We start from the raw sequence: 18,239 nt of genomic DNA, 5'->3' as shown, positions 1-18,239 counted from the left end.
CACGCCCGTGGAAGGTCAGGTGGGGGACCCCTAGCCTGTTGGGTTCAGGGAAAGTTTCATACAAATAGAATTAAGAAAAGCCAGCTGATGTGCCTGCCACCTTCTGTGACGGGCTTCTCCCAGAGTGCCCGGCCCGCCCCTGATGGCAAGGTGGGCGAGCCAGGGAGGACCCCGGAGCCTGGGCGTGGCCATCTCAGGCCCTGTGCTGGAGGAAGGCTTGTGCAGCTTCTGGGCCTCAGCTTCCCTCTCTGCAGCAGGTGCTGTTCTGAGGAGCAAGCGACGTGACTGCCTGGCTCCCTAAAATACCTGCAGTGCGCCACCTCAGGTGTCACCACGGAGCTGCCGCTTCAGGCCTTTGCAGCTCAGCAGGTGGGATCCGACGGCGCTGGGGTGCCCAGCTCACACAGCTCCTGTCAGCCGGTCCTCTCACGTGCCCGGACGGCCATCAGAGGCCAGAGCACATGCCCAGCGTGGAGTTACTGTTGCGGGATTGTGATTGTTTACCCTTCTCCCTCCATTTCCAGGCCTCTCTCTGCACGCTCAGTTTTAGGACAGCTTTAGCGTTAAAAAATGTAACCATTCAAAAGTCTGCTGCTACGTGTGTTTAAGCAGTCTCATATATCCACCAGCCAGTTTCCTGTTGCTAACATCCTCCATCTGGGTGGTGATTACCTTAATGACCACCATCGATGATGCATCATTATCAATGACATGCCATATTCTACCCCCCACCCCAATTGTCTTAGTTTTAACCTGATGCCCTTTTCCTGTTCTGGGACCTCTTCCAGGACTCCTTTACGATTGGCCATTGTGTCTCTTGGAGTGTTCTTGGCTGGGATGCTGTCTCAGACCTTGATTGCCTTTCCCCCTTCACGCCACCCTTTCTCCTACCTGTCTTGTCTTCTTCACCTCCTGTAACCTTGCTTTGGTTCTCAATGTCCACTAGATTTTTTATTTTGAATTGTTGGTTTATCCACTGTGTTTCCTTATATCACCACATACCTGCAATCACCTGATGTTTGTCTTGGTAGTTCTGGTTTACGTTACATAATGCCTCCAAATCCCTTCCCTGTCACTGCAGGTGACAGCATTTCGGCTTCCTGTATAGCTGAGTAGCCTCCCGTGTGGAGACATTGCCTCTCCTCTATCCAGTCTGCCATCAGTGGGCATTTAGTTGCCTCCATATCTCAGCTATTGTAAATCAAGCCATGATCAACTTCATGCAGCATATAATTCATGCACAGTTTTCCCCTTCTTTGGATAGATACCCAGAAACTGAGATTGTTTCTATATATAATTACTTAGTAGAGAGAATCCAAAATGGCCGCGCCAGTTAACATTCCTGTCCTTTTTTGATGACCTTGACAATTTAGAGGTGCACCGATCACTTTTAATTTTTTGTCTGTGAAGACTTGCCTGGTGTTTGTTCCATCACTAGACTGGCCAGAGGGCTGGGGCAGGAAAGCACAGAAGCCAAGTGCCGTTTTTGTGATGGCCTGTCCAGGCTGAACACTCTGCCGGACTTCTCAGCACCTGCTGACCTTGACCAGCTGACCCAGACCGGCTGGCCGTGAGGAGTAGTCAGATCTCCTCATTACCGGGAAGGATGCCACTGTGTACAGCACCCACTTAAAAAGTGCTGGGGGCCAGTGGGGAGGGAATCTACACAAAGGAGTCTCTGGGAGGTCTGTGTCTTCTCCCCTTTTTTACATGCATGAACGAGTAGTTATTTGTTTTATACTTTGGCTTATACTCCAATATGAGTTTTATGTTGTTCCAATTTTTCCAGTTTTGGCCCTTTGTCTTCTCCCTTGCTTCTGTGTCCCTTTGATACCTGCCATCGTTTCTTTTCCTTTTGACATGACAGGATGCTCTGGGCTCATCTTTTCTTTTTCCTGCCCCAGATTTGAATCAGCCATTTCTCCAAGGAGACTGGTTCTGTTTATTCTTTTTTAAAGATGGATTTTGATTTATTTATGCATACAAGAATTGGGGTGCAGGCCAGCAGTGTGGAGGGTGAGAGGATTCACCAAAGACAGAGTGGGGAGTAGAACAGGCAGATCTGCTGAAATACACTGTTGAGGGGAGCAGTGGGGAGACAGGAGAGGTCTGCTGTGCCATATGGGTCACCCCCTGGCTGGGGATTGAACTCACCAGCAGTGGCTGGCGATAGCTTGATAGCTCCTGTGTCACTTAGGAGGCCCTGTTTACCCTTTTTTAGAATGGTGTTAGAAACCAAGATCGGGGTGCTAGTTGTGCTCAATGGTACCGGAATTTCACTGCTTCTGGACTTTCTCAGCCAGTAGAGAAACAAAACACGTGTGTTGTCTAAATCCTTACACAACTGCTTGCACCCATATTCAAGTAACCATGAATTCATGCTGAAGTCCTAACTCTAATACATTGTCACACTCTGTCGGATTTTGAACAGACTGAAGTGTTTCAGTGTTAATTGGTGAGAGGACGTAATGTGCGGACAGGTCCAGAAGTCCACCTGGGCAGAGCGTGGCAGGCTGGGAAGACTGGACTTTGCCCCGGGGGCAGTGTGGTTTAGGATCAGAAGTGCAGGGGAGCCCGGCACAGCGGCCAGAGCCCAGAGGTGTGTGTGTTGCCCAGAGAGCATGCTGACCGGATGCTGGCCTGTCCGATTGCCAGGGTCTGGCCTGACTAGTGGCTTGTAAATGTTTTGACTGCTGCCCTGGTGCAGCTCCGTGGCTGCTGCTGTCGTCCTGAAGGCCAGCTCCCCCGAGGCCAGATTCAGTTACTCCAATAGAGAGTGGAAGCTGGGTGCTTGGGGCTGCCCCTTCCCATTATTCGTGTTCCTGATGTTGTTGCCACATCAACACTTCATCCCGGGGCAATGGTGACTTTCGCTTCCAGTTTACAGGGTTTCTCGGTCCCACACTCCAGGAGCCAGCCTCAGGGCCTGCCAGGCTCCATCTGTGCCACTACTCAGACCTGGGGGACCCCTTTTTGACTTTTCTGTAAATGGCTAATTCTTTATCTGAATTCCCTCCTGTTAAAGCAACTAGCATGTTTCCTCTTCCCGTATTTGAGCCTGATAGCCAGCAGAGTGCTTTTCTGTATCTCCTTCACTTTGCTGGGCTGCCCCACAGCCCCTGTTTGGCACCCTGCCCCCACCTCGCTGTCTTTTCCCATGCCCACAAACATAGGCCACTCCCTGGGGTTGGCCAACAACCCGTTTCCCCAGCCTGCTGCTTGTGGAGGTGACATTGGGGCTTTCCTCTGAACAACAGCCCTGGAGGGGCGGGCTCCTTGGGCTCAGGGGTAAACCTGTCTGCTGGGAGGGGTGGAAACAGCCTCGTCACAAGAAACTGGGCAGGGGAAATGAGCCATCAGGGGAGGTGTGGACCCTGTGCTTTTTCGGGGGGGTTTCCTCTGTGAAGAACCCGGCAGAAGGCTGAGTTAGTGCACTTCCCACTACCGTTTGCACTTACCCCAGCCCCCACTTGACCCAGAATCTCCTGCCTATGGGGAACTGCTGTCTGCAGACTGTGGCTGCCTAAGCTAAAACCAAGCAGCAGCACCCCCACCAGCCAGGATTCACCCCTTTGCTTGCTATTGATGTCTGAAAACACCTTCTCACCAGGCACCCCAGCAACCCGCTGTCACCCCCACCCCGAGGCTCATGGCCTCCAGGGTCAGTGGGATTGATGATGGCCACCAGACTCCACGTGGGATTCTCATGGCTCATCATCGTGCTGATGGTCATTCTTCAGACACCGACCTTTGTACATGAGGCTTGCCCTCCACGCAGCCCCTTGACCTTTTCTTATTCACAGCGTCCCCTGGTTCACAGTGCGGATGCATTGGTGTGTGTGCTCATTACCGAGGCTGCTGTAACAAGACACCACCTCGATATCCTTGACCGAGGTGGTCAAGGACACCGGGAGGCTATTGGCTCACACTTCTGGAGGCCAGGAACACAGGGTCAGCGGGTCCAGGCTGTCTTCCTGGCCTGCCCCTCCTGCAGGGAGAGCAGACAGTGCGGTGGGGTCTCTTCGAAGGACCCTTATCCTTGAGGATCGGAGCTCAACCCTCAAGACCTCATCTCACCTGAATTACTCCATAACAGTCCTGTCTCATGTCCAGTCACGCTGGGGTGGGACTTGAGCATACCCCCTTTTCTTTCTACACACAATAGAGTTGCCCCAGCCTAGCCCAGCCTAGCCAGGAAGGCAGATCTGTGGAATCCCGCCAACTTGTATACAGAAGTTGGTCAATGACTGTCATTGTGTTGGGCTCGTTGGTTGGCAGAGAAGGGGGCCCTGAACCCAGAGGCGAGCCCTTCTGCCCCGTCTCTCCCTCCTTCATCTCAGAGGTGGGCAATCACAGAGCAGGTGCCGTGGGGCATGGATCCTAACGCAAGGTCTTGGTAAGCACAGGCGAGGGCCCAGCAGGCCGTCACTGGAAACAGGTCTCAGTGGTCCGTGCTCACAGAGGGCCACGGAATGGAGCGGAGATGCAGGCTTGGGTGTGCGTGGTCTCAGTGCAGTCTTAGTCCTGCTGAGTAGGAGGGTACAAACAGGGAGAATGACTGCTATCTAGATGAACGCTGATGGGGCTTCCCAGTGCTACATGTCTGTCAGTCCCTGGCCAGGTTACTTGCTCTTTGTTACTTATAAAGAAGACAAGCTTTCCTCAGGGTGATGACATTTACCCGAAGTGACCTGAAGTGGTTTGTGAAAGACAAGAACATCTGTGAGAGATAAGTGGTTCTGTGAGAGCAAGTCAGACCAAGAAACTTCACAGCACATATTGTTTCAGACCCATAAGGATTTACCGCTGAAGTCTGGGCTGAGGCCAGGGGTGCTGGTGTGAGTTCACACTCCCAAGTCACTCCCAAAGAGCAGATCGAAATGGCGCCCTGTAGATAATTTCGAATCCTGGGGTCTTTCCCCTGCTGTCTCCTGCGCAAGAGTCTGCTGGTGTCTCTGGCGTGACCTGCAGCCTGGCCTCGCTAAGCCTCAGAAGGCTTCTCCTTGTCCAGGTGTGTCTCACGCTGCTCTGCTGACTCCGGGGTCATCCTTCCAGCATCTGCCCAGCTGCGGCACACCACCTGGCATGAGATGGAGGTCAGCAGGGACGGGGTGTCTCCTGCCCCCCAGGGTGCTGGGCTGCCCCAGCCTCACCCAAGGACGCATGGGCAGGATTGTGCCTGGTTTTGGGGGGCACACACCCTGTACCAGCAGTCTCGCTTCAAATGGGCCCATCCTTTCTAAATAGTGGAACAAGGTCCAGAAGAATTGGCGCCTTAGCCCTGACAGAATCCTCGAGCCCGAGGGCTTCCTCTGTGCTCCATGGGGCCAGGCGTGGCTGTCCCCGAGAATAAGGTGATGTCATGTGTGGGGTCATACTGCTGGGGTCATCACCTGGGGCTGGCCTGGGCCACTGGGTGGAGGAGGGTGACTGCAGGTTTCCTCTGTAGAGTTATTTCCCCTTAACCATTACTAAATATCATGTCAGGAGATACTTCGAGATGATAAAAATATTAGGTTTCCTGTCCCAGTCTGTCCCAGATCAATTTTAACATTCATTGATCAGTCTTGCTTGAAACTGTTAAGCTGTGTATTTGCCAGCTGTGTTTGTTTACTTCATCACACCTCCACATTTTCATTGGAAATTCTCATACAAGGAACAGCTTCCATTTATTTCCCAATTGAAAAAATTCAATTGCTTGTATCAGTATGAACTCATGGATTCTTATTATATTGGTTATCTATAACCCACAAATCCACTTTTTTTTTTTGCTCCGATTTTCCTAGATTTGGCCACTGGGATGCCTTTCAAGTTGGTCTGTGTCCTTTTGACCTTCACCACCATCTTTTGACATTGATTGGCACCAAGGATGTAATGTTCCAGGCTCTCGCTTTTCCTGTCCCTGGGATCAGCAGTCCCTCCTGCGGTAACCAGTTCCTGTGACCGAGTTTAATAACGTGGAAGCATCAGAGAAACCTAAACTGAGGGGCATTGTCCAAGATAACTGGTCAGTAGTCTTCAAGGCCAAGGTGACGGAGGAGTAAGTCCAGCTTAACAGAGACCAAGGGGATGGGAACCAGATGCACTGTGTAACCCTATAGGATTTTGGAGCAGAAAAAGCCACTCTTGGTGAAATTTGAATAACGTCTCTGAATAAAGCAATAACGTTACATCGATGGTAATGTCATGTTCCAATTTGATAATGATGTCGTTACGGAGCAATTGCAAGACAGTAGCAATTCATGCTATCTTTCAACTCCTTTAAGTGTGAAATTATTTCAGAATAAAAGGAGAGAATTAAATGCAAATGAGAAAATTTTATATATGCCCAGAGGAAGGTGCCCGTGTCAGTAACATGGGTAAACTAATCCAAAGTTCTCGTGTGGCATTTGCCCACTTTGGTGAAAACAAGGCAGGAGGATACAGTGCATGTGTCTTTATCTGCACATGGGAGAAATTCTGAGAAGGGCTTGTATTTCCTGTTAACAGACATTTCTGGGAAATGTGATTGGAGGGTGTACGAGAGTGGGGCTTTGACTTTGTGGTTTTGTTGTGCTTTTTAACAGAGCATCTGCTAATATTGCATGAGGCTATGATTTGCGCGGGGTGCACGTCTGGGCCCCCGCATGTGTGTGTCACCAGATCCCGCCAGCACAGGCAGGGCCCAGGGACCCTTGGGCTTTCCCCTCCAGGCCTGCCCTCTCACCTCGGGTCAGGGTCCACCAGTAGTGGGCAGCCCTGCAGTCCACCCTGGGCAGCAGGGACGCCAGTGGACTCGTCTCACCCCGGTGCGAGGAAGATAGTGGTGGTTCTCCCTTGAAAACTAAGGAGAATACCCCGATGCGTCTCCGCTCGGGCTCCCCAGGGCACTATGTGTGTAATTAGAGTAGTCGATGTGGAAATGCCTGCAAATTAGAAATGTCTCAAGGTGAGTGGCCCTCTCGGTGCTTGCAGGAGCGCTGATTCCTGCAGCCGTGCCGGGTGCCTCCCACCAGCGCTGTGCGAGCCCCTCCCCTCCCGCCGGGGTATTCAAGGGCCACTGGGCTGCACGTAGGTGGACTTACTGCATGTGTGAGGTCATTCTCCCGCTTCACGGCACACACTGCTGGACTCGGTGATGCAAGAGCAAAGGTGACCTCTCTCGAAGCCCTGCTGTGTGCCACAACGAGTGCCGACTCCTGGAGCAGCCTGCCCGAGGTCACGGTCACACTCTGCCACCTTCCCAGTGAGGAAACTGGCCCGAATCCGTGCGACCCCACAGGCACTGGCGGTGTGCGGAGTTAGCTCCTGCAGACCTGGCCTCTCCTCTTGCTCCTTCCTTACTGATTTTGGGGTTCATTGTCTTGATGATTTCTGTATATCGTATATCTCCTTTTGTTTCCTTGTAGGTTCAAACTATTCCCTCCCAGCTCCCCTCCGTGTTCTTTTCCCTTGCTTTGGGATGGTGTCTCCATGGACAGAATCCTCAGTGACAATCACAGTGTGGTGAGGATGGTGAACATAGAATGTGTCTTTAATGAGCTTGCATCATTTTAGAATAATATCAGCATTAAATACTTTAGCTTAATGCACTGACCTACTTATATAACATATACATGTATTAAGGTATTTTAGTATTAAAGCAGTATCATTATAAACCATTTTAGTCTGTACACTATTAATATGCTTAGATTACGTGGGGTGTTTGGTACCCAGTCTTTCTACATTTCTCATTAGTCAGATTCTAACATTGGAAATACATTTGAGTAAGACTCATAGTTCATGCAGCATAATTTCTGGGAAGTCAACAGTCAACTGATGATAAAAGATGCAAGTGATCTGAAGTCCAACAAGATCCCCTTGCTAGGTGTTGCCAGGAACCCCAACTAGGAGTTGCAGTTTGGCTGAGCGAGTGCTGTTGTCTTTGTCTCTGGTGGCAGTTCGGGGCTGCCGTGCCCCAGGCTCAGGCAGCCTGCAGGTCCTTGAGGCCAGCCCCTCTCAGAGAGCTCAGTGTTCCACCTCCAGCGCCTTCTGGACAACTCCTGGTTTGTGAATGCAACAATTTCCCATTGACCGCTGGAATCCAGCTTTTAGATGCTGCTTCTCCAGGTGGATGTTTTTATCTTAGCAGATAAATGTCTCGAAGCTTCTTGCCACTTGGGTTAACGTGAGGGCACCAGTCCCAGACTGGGCCTGGCAGCACAGTGGGCAGCCGTGCAGTAGCCAGGCTCCTCGCCAGATTTAATCTTGGCAAGACTTAACCTGACATCCAGACCTGGGTTGGGGGTGAGTCACCGTCCCCAGACCACCGCAGCCCCGACTGCTTCCTGCCTGCACCGGATCAGGTCTCGTGGTCTCCCTGGCTGGGCTCTCAGGACTCCAGGCTCTCCAGAATAATCAGTGTGCGGGCCCTGGCCACGGCAGCCTTCAGCATGTGGCCGCAGTGGCCCGGCCATAAAGCCAGACAGAAGCGTCTTCCTTTGGGAAGTCCCATCTTGGCACAAGTGGTCCAGTGAGGGTGCAGTCCTGTGTGACCTGCCACCGTGAAGGGTCTTGCTTCTGTGCCCAAGCACTGCTGATTCACCTGCCCTGCTCATGGCCACAGCAGCTGGGGGCCCGGGACCTGGGACAGAGAAATTCGGGGCTTCAACGAAGTTGAACTTTGTGCCTCTGCCAGGAGTCAAGTCACACTGTAGGTCCATGGTTTTTGGTGCTCTGGCCTCTGACCCCCTCATGGGCTTCCTGTCTGTAGCTCGGGGCCTACTCTGTCTTAGGGTGTAGGGACCTCTTACGTGTAGAAGAGACTTTCTTTAGACGGTAATTTGAGGGCAAGTAATTCACCCTGCTTTCCTCAGCACACATAACGAAGGCTTGGCAGCATCGTGGGCACCCAGTGTCTGAAATGGATCTACTTCTGCTTAGCAAGAGAACTTTGCAAAAAGTTTCAGTATCTGGCCCCCTTTCCCTGCCCCAGATTTAATTGGTCTGGGCAGCGATGGAAGGCTCGGTGTGTTTAAAGTCGGTTCAGATGGTTGAGAATCAGGGGATGGGCATCCGTGTGGGCAGGTGGGTGTCCGCAGGGCCACAGGCCATGGGATGAGGTGTTGAGCCAGAGACTGTGTTCTTCCCAGGCTCTCCAGTTCTGTGCTGTTGTCCTGTTGCTTCCTGATGGCTTCCTCTCTTTCCCTACATCTCTCCCAATTTGAGGACACACCATTCTCTCTCTGACCAGCTTGGGATCTTGGCCAGGGCAGCATCCCCTCCGACCTCTGCCTCTATTCCTGTGAAGTGGGGGTGTCATGCCACTTTCCCCGGGGGTCTGCTGTGTGAACTCACTCTGGCCACCAGCCCGGGTGGATGGCTGGGGCTCCCGCATGTGTGTGTGCTTAATATGGTCCTGTTTCCTTCCTGGCCCCGCTTCGTCCTGTGCACAAACACATCACGGCAACTCCATGCCCCTCTGTGGAGTAAGAGTGGACGTGTGGGTCTCTGCTCTGATCTGGCCATTCCACAAGTGCTTGTTGAGCCCTTGCTGGGTCCTGGGAAATGGCCAAGACATATAGTCCACTCCCATTGGGGAACTAGGTCTTTGATGGAGACAGATGATGCAGGAGCTCTAAGTGTGACGTGACCCCGGGATGCTCTGGCGAGGCCTATCGCTGCCGTGCCCCGAGGAGCTTGTTGCCCTGCTCTGGGCCGAGTTGTTGAGGGGAATCTGCACCTTCCGAGTGAGTTGTTTTTCTGGCACTCTTACTTCACCTCACTCACTGGATGGCCTTGGGCAGCAGTCATGTCCCTTCCCGCTCGGCATTAAGGTGCAGCCATTGCTGTGGCCCAGGAGATGCCTGGTATTCGTGCTGCCATCATTTGACTCCACTCATTTCGAGGAAACATACCAAGGATGCAGCCAAATGCTGGCGTAGAACAGATAAGAAGGCCCTGGTCTGCTGGGAAGGCGGGTGTCTCGGCACCCGTGGGCGTGGGCCACCCCGGCTGCTGTGATGGCTGCTGGTGAACAACGAGAGGTCGAGGGCTCACCAGTGCTCGGTGCTGACTAATTACGAGCAGGGAAGTGAGGGCTTTGTGATGCCCCGTGCTCCTCTGGGCCCTGTCAAAGCCATTCTTGTTTTTGGTAACTCTGCCTTCTGTGAAGTAGCCTGGCCCAGTCTGCCGTGGGTGGTGTTGGTGATGAATACAGGTGGGGGGACAGCTGGACGGGAGCGTGGGGGTGGGGAGGCTTCCTAGTGTCACATTAAGGTGACGGCTTGGTGCATGTCAGGGTGCCTGTTTCCATAGTCACTTGCTATGAGAAATTTCCTTGCTAGAAGAGATTCCCTGAAAATGAAATTCTGCATGGACAGGACCTGGTCAATACAAGGGTCCGTGGACAGGAAAGCTGACAGAGAATGCATCTTGGTTGTTTCCTTGTATTTTTCAGAGTATTTCCCCCGACCCCATCATCTGGCACCTCTGCTGGCCCGGCAGCTGTTCTGATCATAGGGACTTGCTGAGGAGCTGGGCATCATTAACACCGACTCACCCTTCTGGCTTTAATCTGCCCCTTTGAGCCTCCGGCTCCTCATCCAATGAAGAAAAGAAAAAGAGGGATTTTGTAGTCAGGTAACTCGGTGCTGTGACAAGTGAACCCCAGTGGGTTAGTAGCACAAGACTAAAGAGGCCTGTTTCTCACCAGCGGTCCACAGGGGGCCCAGCCATTGCTTGCTCACCACCCCGCCCGTGAAGGACCAGGAAGCCCTTCACGGCACAGGGGCAGGTTGGGACGGCACCCACATTTTAAACTGTCCCGGGAAGTGACCGAGCATCACCTCGCTTGCATTTTCTGGCGAGAACTGGGCATCTTGCTCTCGGTAGCAGCGAGGACCTGGCATAGCCCTCCCTGCTGGCCACCACCTCCAGGGTCAGGCCTGAGTTTGCGGGGCCAGTGGCTTCCGTCGGGCCCTGGCTGCCCTCAATATCCCCACTAGTGAGGCGCCAGGACTCGAGGTGGGTTCCTGTGCCCTCAAGTGCCCTGCCCCTCACTATCTGGGACTCCCCCTAATGCTCTTTGTTCATGTTTCATCACCTACAGGGTTATTCACTTTTTGTTTTCTTCACCAGCTCATTTGCAAACTGCTAAATGGATGCCATGCTTACCACTGGGCTTGGGACAGCGTGGGGAGGTCAGTGCCCTTCCTGTGTATGCCTTGGCCAAGAAATACCCATGAGTCTCAGGCCCACGATGGCTTCTTGCTGGACCGGGTGGCTACTGGCCCGCCCTTCCCAGATGCTCTCCCTGAGAATGCAGCAGAAATACAAGGGGTTAGGTTGAGCGTATGGAAAGGGGTTTTTGATAAGGAGTCTGATCAAGCCTAGGTATGTTTCCTGAAAAAGAAAAAGGATCCTGTTCTTTGGAAGTCTCCCAGAACAATAAGAGCATCTTTGTTGTTCACTGGGGCCAAGGACAAGTGCATGCTTAGAGCAGATCGCTGGATCCCTCAACAGCTGGGGCGGGCTGGCTTGAGTTTCATTCTCTGGAAGAGGATCCTGAGGCCACAGAAGATGGGAGGTTCAGGGCCACACCCCCGACCCTGGTGGGGAAGCATGGAGGTGTCCGTCTCCACCCTTCCTGCTCTGCCGGGCCTGTCCCCACCCTGAGGTCAGCAGTCGGGCGGCACTCTATGGTGGAGTCTGCCCTGGGTGTTCAGGATACAGATGTCGCGAGCAAGTCACAATCCCTGTCCCCAGAACTTGCGGCTTGGGGTCTGTGGTGGTGGGGAGGGTGGAGAGAATTTGGAAGACAATCTCATTGAGACCCTCCTTTGCCATGGTGTCGCTCCATGTGGTCAGCTCAGTCATGGCCCCTGCAGAGGTGCAGTCAAGGTTCCTGGGCCTCGGACCACATTTTCACTCGCTGGCCCATACATGACTTTGTTCTGCTCACGAGGCCCTAGAACTAGTGCATGTAGACAGCTGGATGTGCAGTAGACAGCTGTGTCCACGCAGCCCCGTGTCCATCACGTATCATGACCCAGAGGGGCCGCTGTAGCTGGGACCGATGGGGTCACCTCGGCCGGTGCACGCGACTTCCCTGCAGTGTCCAGTTCTCTCGCTGTTACCTCTCACTGGCGTAGATTCACGTACCCGGTCACCGCTCAGCTCGTGTTGCGGGGAGGCGTGCCCAGCGCCCGCACGCTTCCCACGCAGCAGGCAGGCCGCGCGCGTGGTGACCCGAGCACCAGGGCTGGAGGGTCTGAGTGCGCTCTTTGGTCAGGCTGCTCCCTTTCCGGGGTGGGCAGCACCCTGAGCTGCATGTGCTGGGCAGAGCCTGTCGTTGCTCGAGCTGACCCTTGATTGCCTGCCAGCCAAGAAATGCAGCAACTGCAGGGAACTGGGCTCTTTTCAGGGTGCGAGTGACTGGGCTGAGAGGAGCGGCCTTCCTGCAGCGGCTTGCAGGAGCACAGCTAGCTGATACCTTGCATGCTGCGGTGACCTCCCTGCTGAGCCCACCGAGTTTCTGGTGCCAGGACTGCAGTGCAGTGCAGTGCGCCCACACCGTGCCCGCAGGCCCACCATGGATGTCAGGCTGCAGGAGGGAGCGCTGGGACCCTGGGGGTTGCCCACTGGACTGGGCCTGTTGCCTGACGTGATTCATTGAAATGTTTCTCTTCGATGACTTTCTTCTGCTCTGCTTTAAAATGGATGCCTCTAAGCTCCTCAAACAAGCCAGGGATATTTTCGGCATTTTTGCTTGTTGGGGCTGCTTACTTTAGTGTTTGCTGTTTATGATACAGTTTGACTTTCGCCAATTTTACAATAGCTGACACACATTGACCACAGATTAGATTAGTAAATCCTTACAACAGTGCTCTGTGGTTAAGACTATCAGTGCTTACATTTTTATGGAGGAGGAAGTGGGCCCAGAGAGGGTTAGAGATTTACCCCAAGTCACACAGCTAGTTACCAGTAAAGCTCAGTTTTTGGTGCAGGCAGTTTGGCTGTAGAGACTGGGGCACGGCACCCCCAAGCTGTTCCACCTTCCTCTGTGGCTCCTTCTGCCCATTCTTCAGAGGGGACTGGCCCTCCGTGCCTGCTTGGGCAGCATTCGCTGTAGCATGCTTGCTGTAGCTGGTTGGTGTTAGCACGTCACACGTGCACAGGTCTTTGCCATTTCAAGCTCCCATTGGGTCGTGAGGCTGGCGGCTGGGACACATCGTAAAATGCGTCTCAAGTGAAACAACCAAGTCCAAAGTTACAGTCCCACTGGACCCACTGGACACGGAGGCCCAAGAGCCTGGGTTCCTGTCTCAAGGCCGGCATTCCTCCGCCTGTGGAGGCCAGGGGCCCAGCCCCACCGCCCCTTCTGAGCACTGCTGTCCACCCCAAGATGCTCGCCGAGGCCCAGACTGGAAATCATACTTTCTTTTCAATTTCCATTATGATCTGCATTTTCACTGTGGCCTCCGTTGGGCCAGAGAGGCCCCGTCCTCCTTTCTTTTATTTCTCCCAAGCTGAGGGAATGTGGAGTCGGAGGGAAAAGTCTTTCCGTTTCTGGCCTCAGGAAAGCTCGCCAGAGTCGGTCCTGTCAGCTGCTGGCTGGAGGCCCGGCCCCCAGCCTCAGAAGCCACGTCCCCAGTGAACACTCCACAGACCCAGGGTCCAGCCCCGGCCTCCCTGCTGCCCCGGGCACTGAGGCCACCGCAGACCTATCCTGCCCTGGAATGGGCCCTAGAGAACAGCACATCTCCTTGGCTCCCAGTGACCCCTCTGCTGGGAAGCAGCGCGGTGCCTGTTCCCACCCCTCCCGCCCCCTCACTGCGTTTAATGACTGCACAGGAAGTCCTCCCCTCCGGTCTTCGCCATTTGCAGCCTGGCTTATCTGCGGTTTCTTCAAGCCCCCTGGAGCCTTGGTGGGCACGTACGTACATTACATTTTAGAGCTCAGGTCTAGACTAGGCAAGACCGAACGTCCAGAACAGACCTGGGCCGTGACTGGCTGTTGGACACCTCTCCGAGGCACTTCAGTGCCCGCCTGCAGAAGGTCAGGGTGCACCCCGGCAGGGCTGTGGGGACCAGAAGCGGGATGGCCACCTTCCTCTTGACAGCCTGCTGGGGTGGAGGAAGTCGGCAGAGGAGATGGGCAGAAACAGGAAGGGACTATGCCTTTTCCCATTGAAAAGGCACCAGAGGACGTGACTGGTGATCTCGGCACCTTTGCTCTGAGGTTCTGAAGCCGCAGGCAAGTTCAAGAACACGATTCTCCTCTTTCTGAGACTCTGCAGTAGACTGGCATTTCTGGCGGCTCTTCAGGCACAGTGAAGGCCTCTGCGTCTCTGCAGCCAGTGGGCGAGCGGCTTGGGAGCAGGAAGTTTGATACACCCGGACTCCCTGACTTTCTAGCTCTGTGACTTTGGACACTTCCGACTTCTCCATGCCCTGTTTACTCACTAAAAAGTGGCCACCGAAATGCCCCACTCAGATGCAGTAATGTGAGCACGGAACTTAAGCAGGTGCGTGGTGTAGGAAGCGTGAGTGCTCTTCTCACCATCCATTCCTCTTTCTGTGCCCAGGTGGGACTGTGTGTGTGCTCACATGGGTGCGTGTATGCATGCATGTGCTTACATGCGCACACATGTGCCCACACACACACACACGTGTGCTCATCTCCCCACTAGGATGCAAGTGCTTTCCAGCTTTGGGCACACCTGCTACCTGCAGGCATGGAGCCGGTTCTCAGCTTCAGTTCTCCAACCCAGTTACAGGAATCCTATAAAATGTGACCCGAGGATAAATCAAGCATTGTGCCAAAAAGGACAGTGAAGTAATAAACAGATAAGTCAACATTTTAAAAAAAAATGTAGCCCCCCTGTGTTAAGAGTTCACTGGGGGCTTCTGAGAACATTATCAGCTCCTGGGCCCCAGCCCAGAACCACCCAGTCAGACGCTGGATATCATCTCTAGCCCTGTTTGGTTTTTCCTTCCACTTTCAACCCAGCAGAGACAGCTGAGCAGGGCTTAACTGTATGTTCTTCTTGTCCCCTGGAAAACCAGGACATTTGAGGTAGGGGAGGGGCGGATGTAGATCAGTTAGCACCTTGCTTGGTGTTTATCCTGGGTTTTTGGAGCTTGGGAATAGAGGAAGGGTTGCGTTCCTTGCGGGGGCTTCATTTAGACCCACACCCCCGTGGGGCTGCTGGCTGGGGCCACCCCTCGGCTTGGTGCAACTGTTCTAGTTCTGTGCTGGGTACAGGAGAGCGTTCCATGCCGGGGGGTGGGGGTGGCTGTGTTAGCTCGCAGCCTGCACAGCCATTCCTGGTTCCCTACACTAGGCCATCTGTACCCAGCACGCACGGCTCTTCCCTGGCAGGGCCAACACCAGCGCCGGGCACTGTGCTGTGTTCCAGGCTCTCACTGCCTCCCTTTGTCCCCAAGCACAGGACTTAGGGTGCTCCAAATAGCCCCGACGTCACCCCAACTGAGACTCAGTTTGGTTACTTTCTGTAAGTTACAGAGTAGCATACAGTGCCTTATACAGTGAGGTGGTGAATTGATTATGTGAAAGACCCCAACTCTTCGCCCATCCTCTGAATCTCTGAGGTTGGGCCAGGTAACATGGCCTGCTTCGTCCAGTGATGTGCTGGCTGCAGACACTGCGGGCTGGACTTGCAACAAACATTCCTGGTTTGCACTCTTCAACCTCTGCCTCCCCCAGAGGAAAAAATTTCAGGACTAGCCTTTTGGCTTCCAGAGAACCATAAAACATTCTGAGGTTGTCTACTTGTCCTCGTTGAGCCCAGCCCAGTCTAGTCCAGTGGGCCACCAGTCAACTCCCAGGCGGGAAGATGAGCCCGGCTGGCCTGAGAGATTGGAGACCCCCTGCTGACCACCCAGATGCTCAGCCACTTAGTGCTTTTGCCACTGGGCTCTGTGTTGCGCAGAATGTTTTTACTGATAGATGCAAAAAGAACATCAGCCACAACTATTCAATGAGCAGAGCTGGCGGGTGCTGCGTGTGCCTGGAACCTCACACCCTGTTGAATGACTGCTCTGCCGAGGATCCATCTCTGCGGGCATGACTGGCGTGTTCTGGTCCGCCTACACGGGGGTCTCTCATCTGCTGGACTCACTGTCCCCCCAGCACTGGGTCATCTGTAAGTGCCGAGGTGTGGTTTGCTGGACACGCACAGAGTGAGTGAGGCTGTGAGTGGGAGGGGTTGACGATCCAGAATGTGCTTGTGCTTGTCGGGGCTGGAGGAGCGAGGCCCGAGACTTCTGGGAGAAGCCGAAGAGTAGGTGAGGCGCTGAAGCTGCACTGAGTACTTTGTGGCCAGGGCCCCAAGACAAGTTTGTTGCACCCCCAGGGGTCGTGAGAAGTCAGGTCAGGAGCTCACTGTGGGGGAGCTGGGCTGAGAGCAGGCCTGGCTTTGGGGAGCTGGCTCTGGGCCAGCTTCCTTGAGTCTCACTGCGAGGCCTCTTGCGTTCTGCACAGGCACCTGGCAACCCGCCACCTGCTCCCTCTCTGTGTGTGAAGGAGACGAAAAGTCCCACTTTACAGATGCAGCAAGGAGGCAGCAGGATCAGCTCAGATGCCAAGTAACTGACCAGGCAGGCAGGCAGGCAGGCAGGCAGGCCAGGAAGGGCGCAGCTCCACTTCACACGCACAGGGCGGCCTGACCGCAAAGAGCAGCTTTTCCACTTGGTCACAGAGCCCTTTGCCAGCCAAACCCTTTGATTATCTGTGAGGAAGTCCCATTTGGGCAAGGGGTGAGCCACAGGGTCAAGTGAGGCCTTGCAGCGTTTCCTGGTGTCCGTGAGTTGGGAGAGAGCTCAGAGGTCTCAGGACCTCCCTTGACTCCCGCTCCGGTTCCTGCTCTCACAGCAGAGCGCCTTAAAACGCACCCGCCGCTGTGGGGTGCCGTGGACCTCACGCCTGGCGTGGCTGCGGGGAGCACCCTCCTTCGCTGCCTGGCCCGTCTCGCCTGCCAGCTAAGGAAGCAGAACTGAGCCGGTGCCAGGAGGTCACTGGGGCTCAGCCTGGCTGGCACTGGCCCGGCAGGCGGCTCAGGAGTGGTGGGCAGGAGCCATGCCTGGCTGGCCGCCCGGGGCACCTGCCGCCGCGGGTGTTTGCTCAGCAGGTCGGGAGAGGAAGCAGGATGCTTTCTGTTGGGCCCCAGGCGCTGCAGGTCCTCAGGGCCGGCTACCAGGGCTGACCGACGCCGCTCTGTGGAGTGTCTGCTGCCCTCTCCCTACCGTGCTTCCTCAAGTATTCGGGGTAGTTAGGTCATCATCCAACCTCCCGCCCACTGCAGTCCCTGAGGGGACAGAGACTGCTGTGTGCGCAGGGCCGATGCTGGCAGCTGCTCCGGAGCTGGGCATCAGGCACCTGTAGGTCCCCCAGATGGAGAGAGGCGCCCTTCCAGCAGGACCCCCCGGTGTCCTGCCTGCAGTGACCCCACATGGGAAGATGCTTGCGTTCTGGCAAGAACCCTGCTGGTGCCCTGCTGGCCTTGGCACGGATTCGCGCTCGGGACGATTTAAATGCGCCCAGCTCCCTGCGGCAGGTTTCCTCTCACAACCAGGGGGGCTGTTCCGCAGACGGGTTGTGCAGCTCCTGTCCCTCCATCTGCTGCCCCTCTGTGCGTGAAGGAGACTAAAAGTCCCATTTTACAGATGCAGCAATGAGGCCGAGGGAACTTGAGAACTTGCCCAGGACCTCACAGGTAGGATAAGCATCACGGCAGAGACGAGAAGCCAGGTCTCCTAGAACCCAGCCCCTTTCGTTCATGCTGTGACGGCTGTGGATGTGGGAGATGATGTGAGCTCTCTGTCCAGGGCTGGGCACCCAGGTGAACCAGGGCGGAGAGGAGGGGGCTGTTTCTCTGTTGGTTTAGGCCCCATGTGTGCTGTCTTGTTGGATCTTTTTTTTTTTTTTTTAAAGATTTATTCACTGATGGATACAGAGCTGGGGTACAGGCCAGAGGTGCAGGGCCGGTGAGAGGATTCAGCAGAGACAGAGTGGGGAGCAGAACAGGCCGAGTGACGAAATCCACTGCTGAGGGGAGCAGCGGGCGGGTCAGGAGAGGCCTGTTGAGCCATGGGGGTCACCTCTGGGCGGGGATCGAACTCATGCTGCGGTGGCTTTTAGCCCTCATTGAATCTTTTGAGGCAGGTGTGATTTACCCCCATCTTATACCCACCGTACCTGAGTCCCACTGGGGTGAAAAGGCTTCCCCCAAGTTCCACACTCAGTAGGGGTCACTGTC

General features: G+C 54.5%; 1 long non-coding RNA gene across 7 annotated transcripts in view; it reads left to right on the top strand.

Annotated features, from left to right (window-relative positions):
* The window catches only part of LOC105853450, a 136,841-nt gene extending 130,671 nt beyond the window's left edge, over positions 1–6,170 (top strand). For all 7 annotated transcript variants that reach the window (XR_001145302.1, XR_001145303.1, XR_001145307.1 and 4 more), the window contains one exon: positions 5,787–6,170. This is a non-coding gene — a long non-coding RNA (uncharacterized LOC105853450). The remainder of the gene's footprint in view (positions 1–5,786) is intronic.
* Positions 6,171–18,239: the final 12,069 nt, after the last annotated feature.

Source organism: Condylura cristata, unplaced genomic scaffold (genome assembly GCF_000260355.1).
Source record: "Condylura cristata isolate star-nosed mole 26May11 unplaced genomic scaffold, ConCri1.0 scaffold00009, whole genome shotgun sequence".
NCBI classification, from domain to species: Eukaryota; Metazoa; Chordata; class Mammalia; order Eulipotyphla; family Talpidae; genus Condylura; species Condylura cristata.
This window is presented reverse-complemented; position numbering and strand designations above follow the sequence as displayed.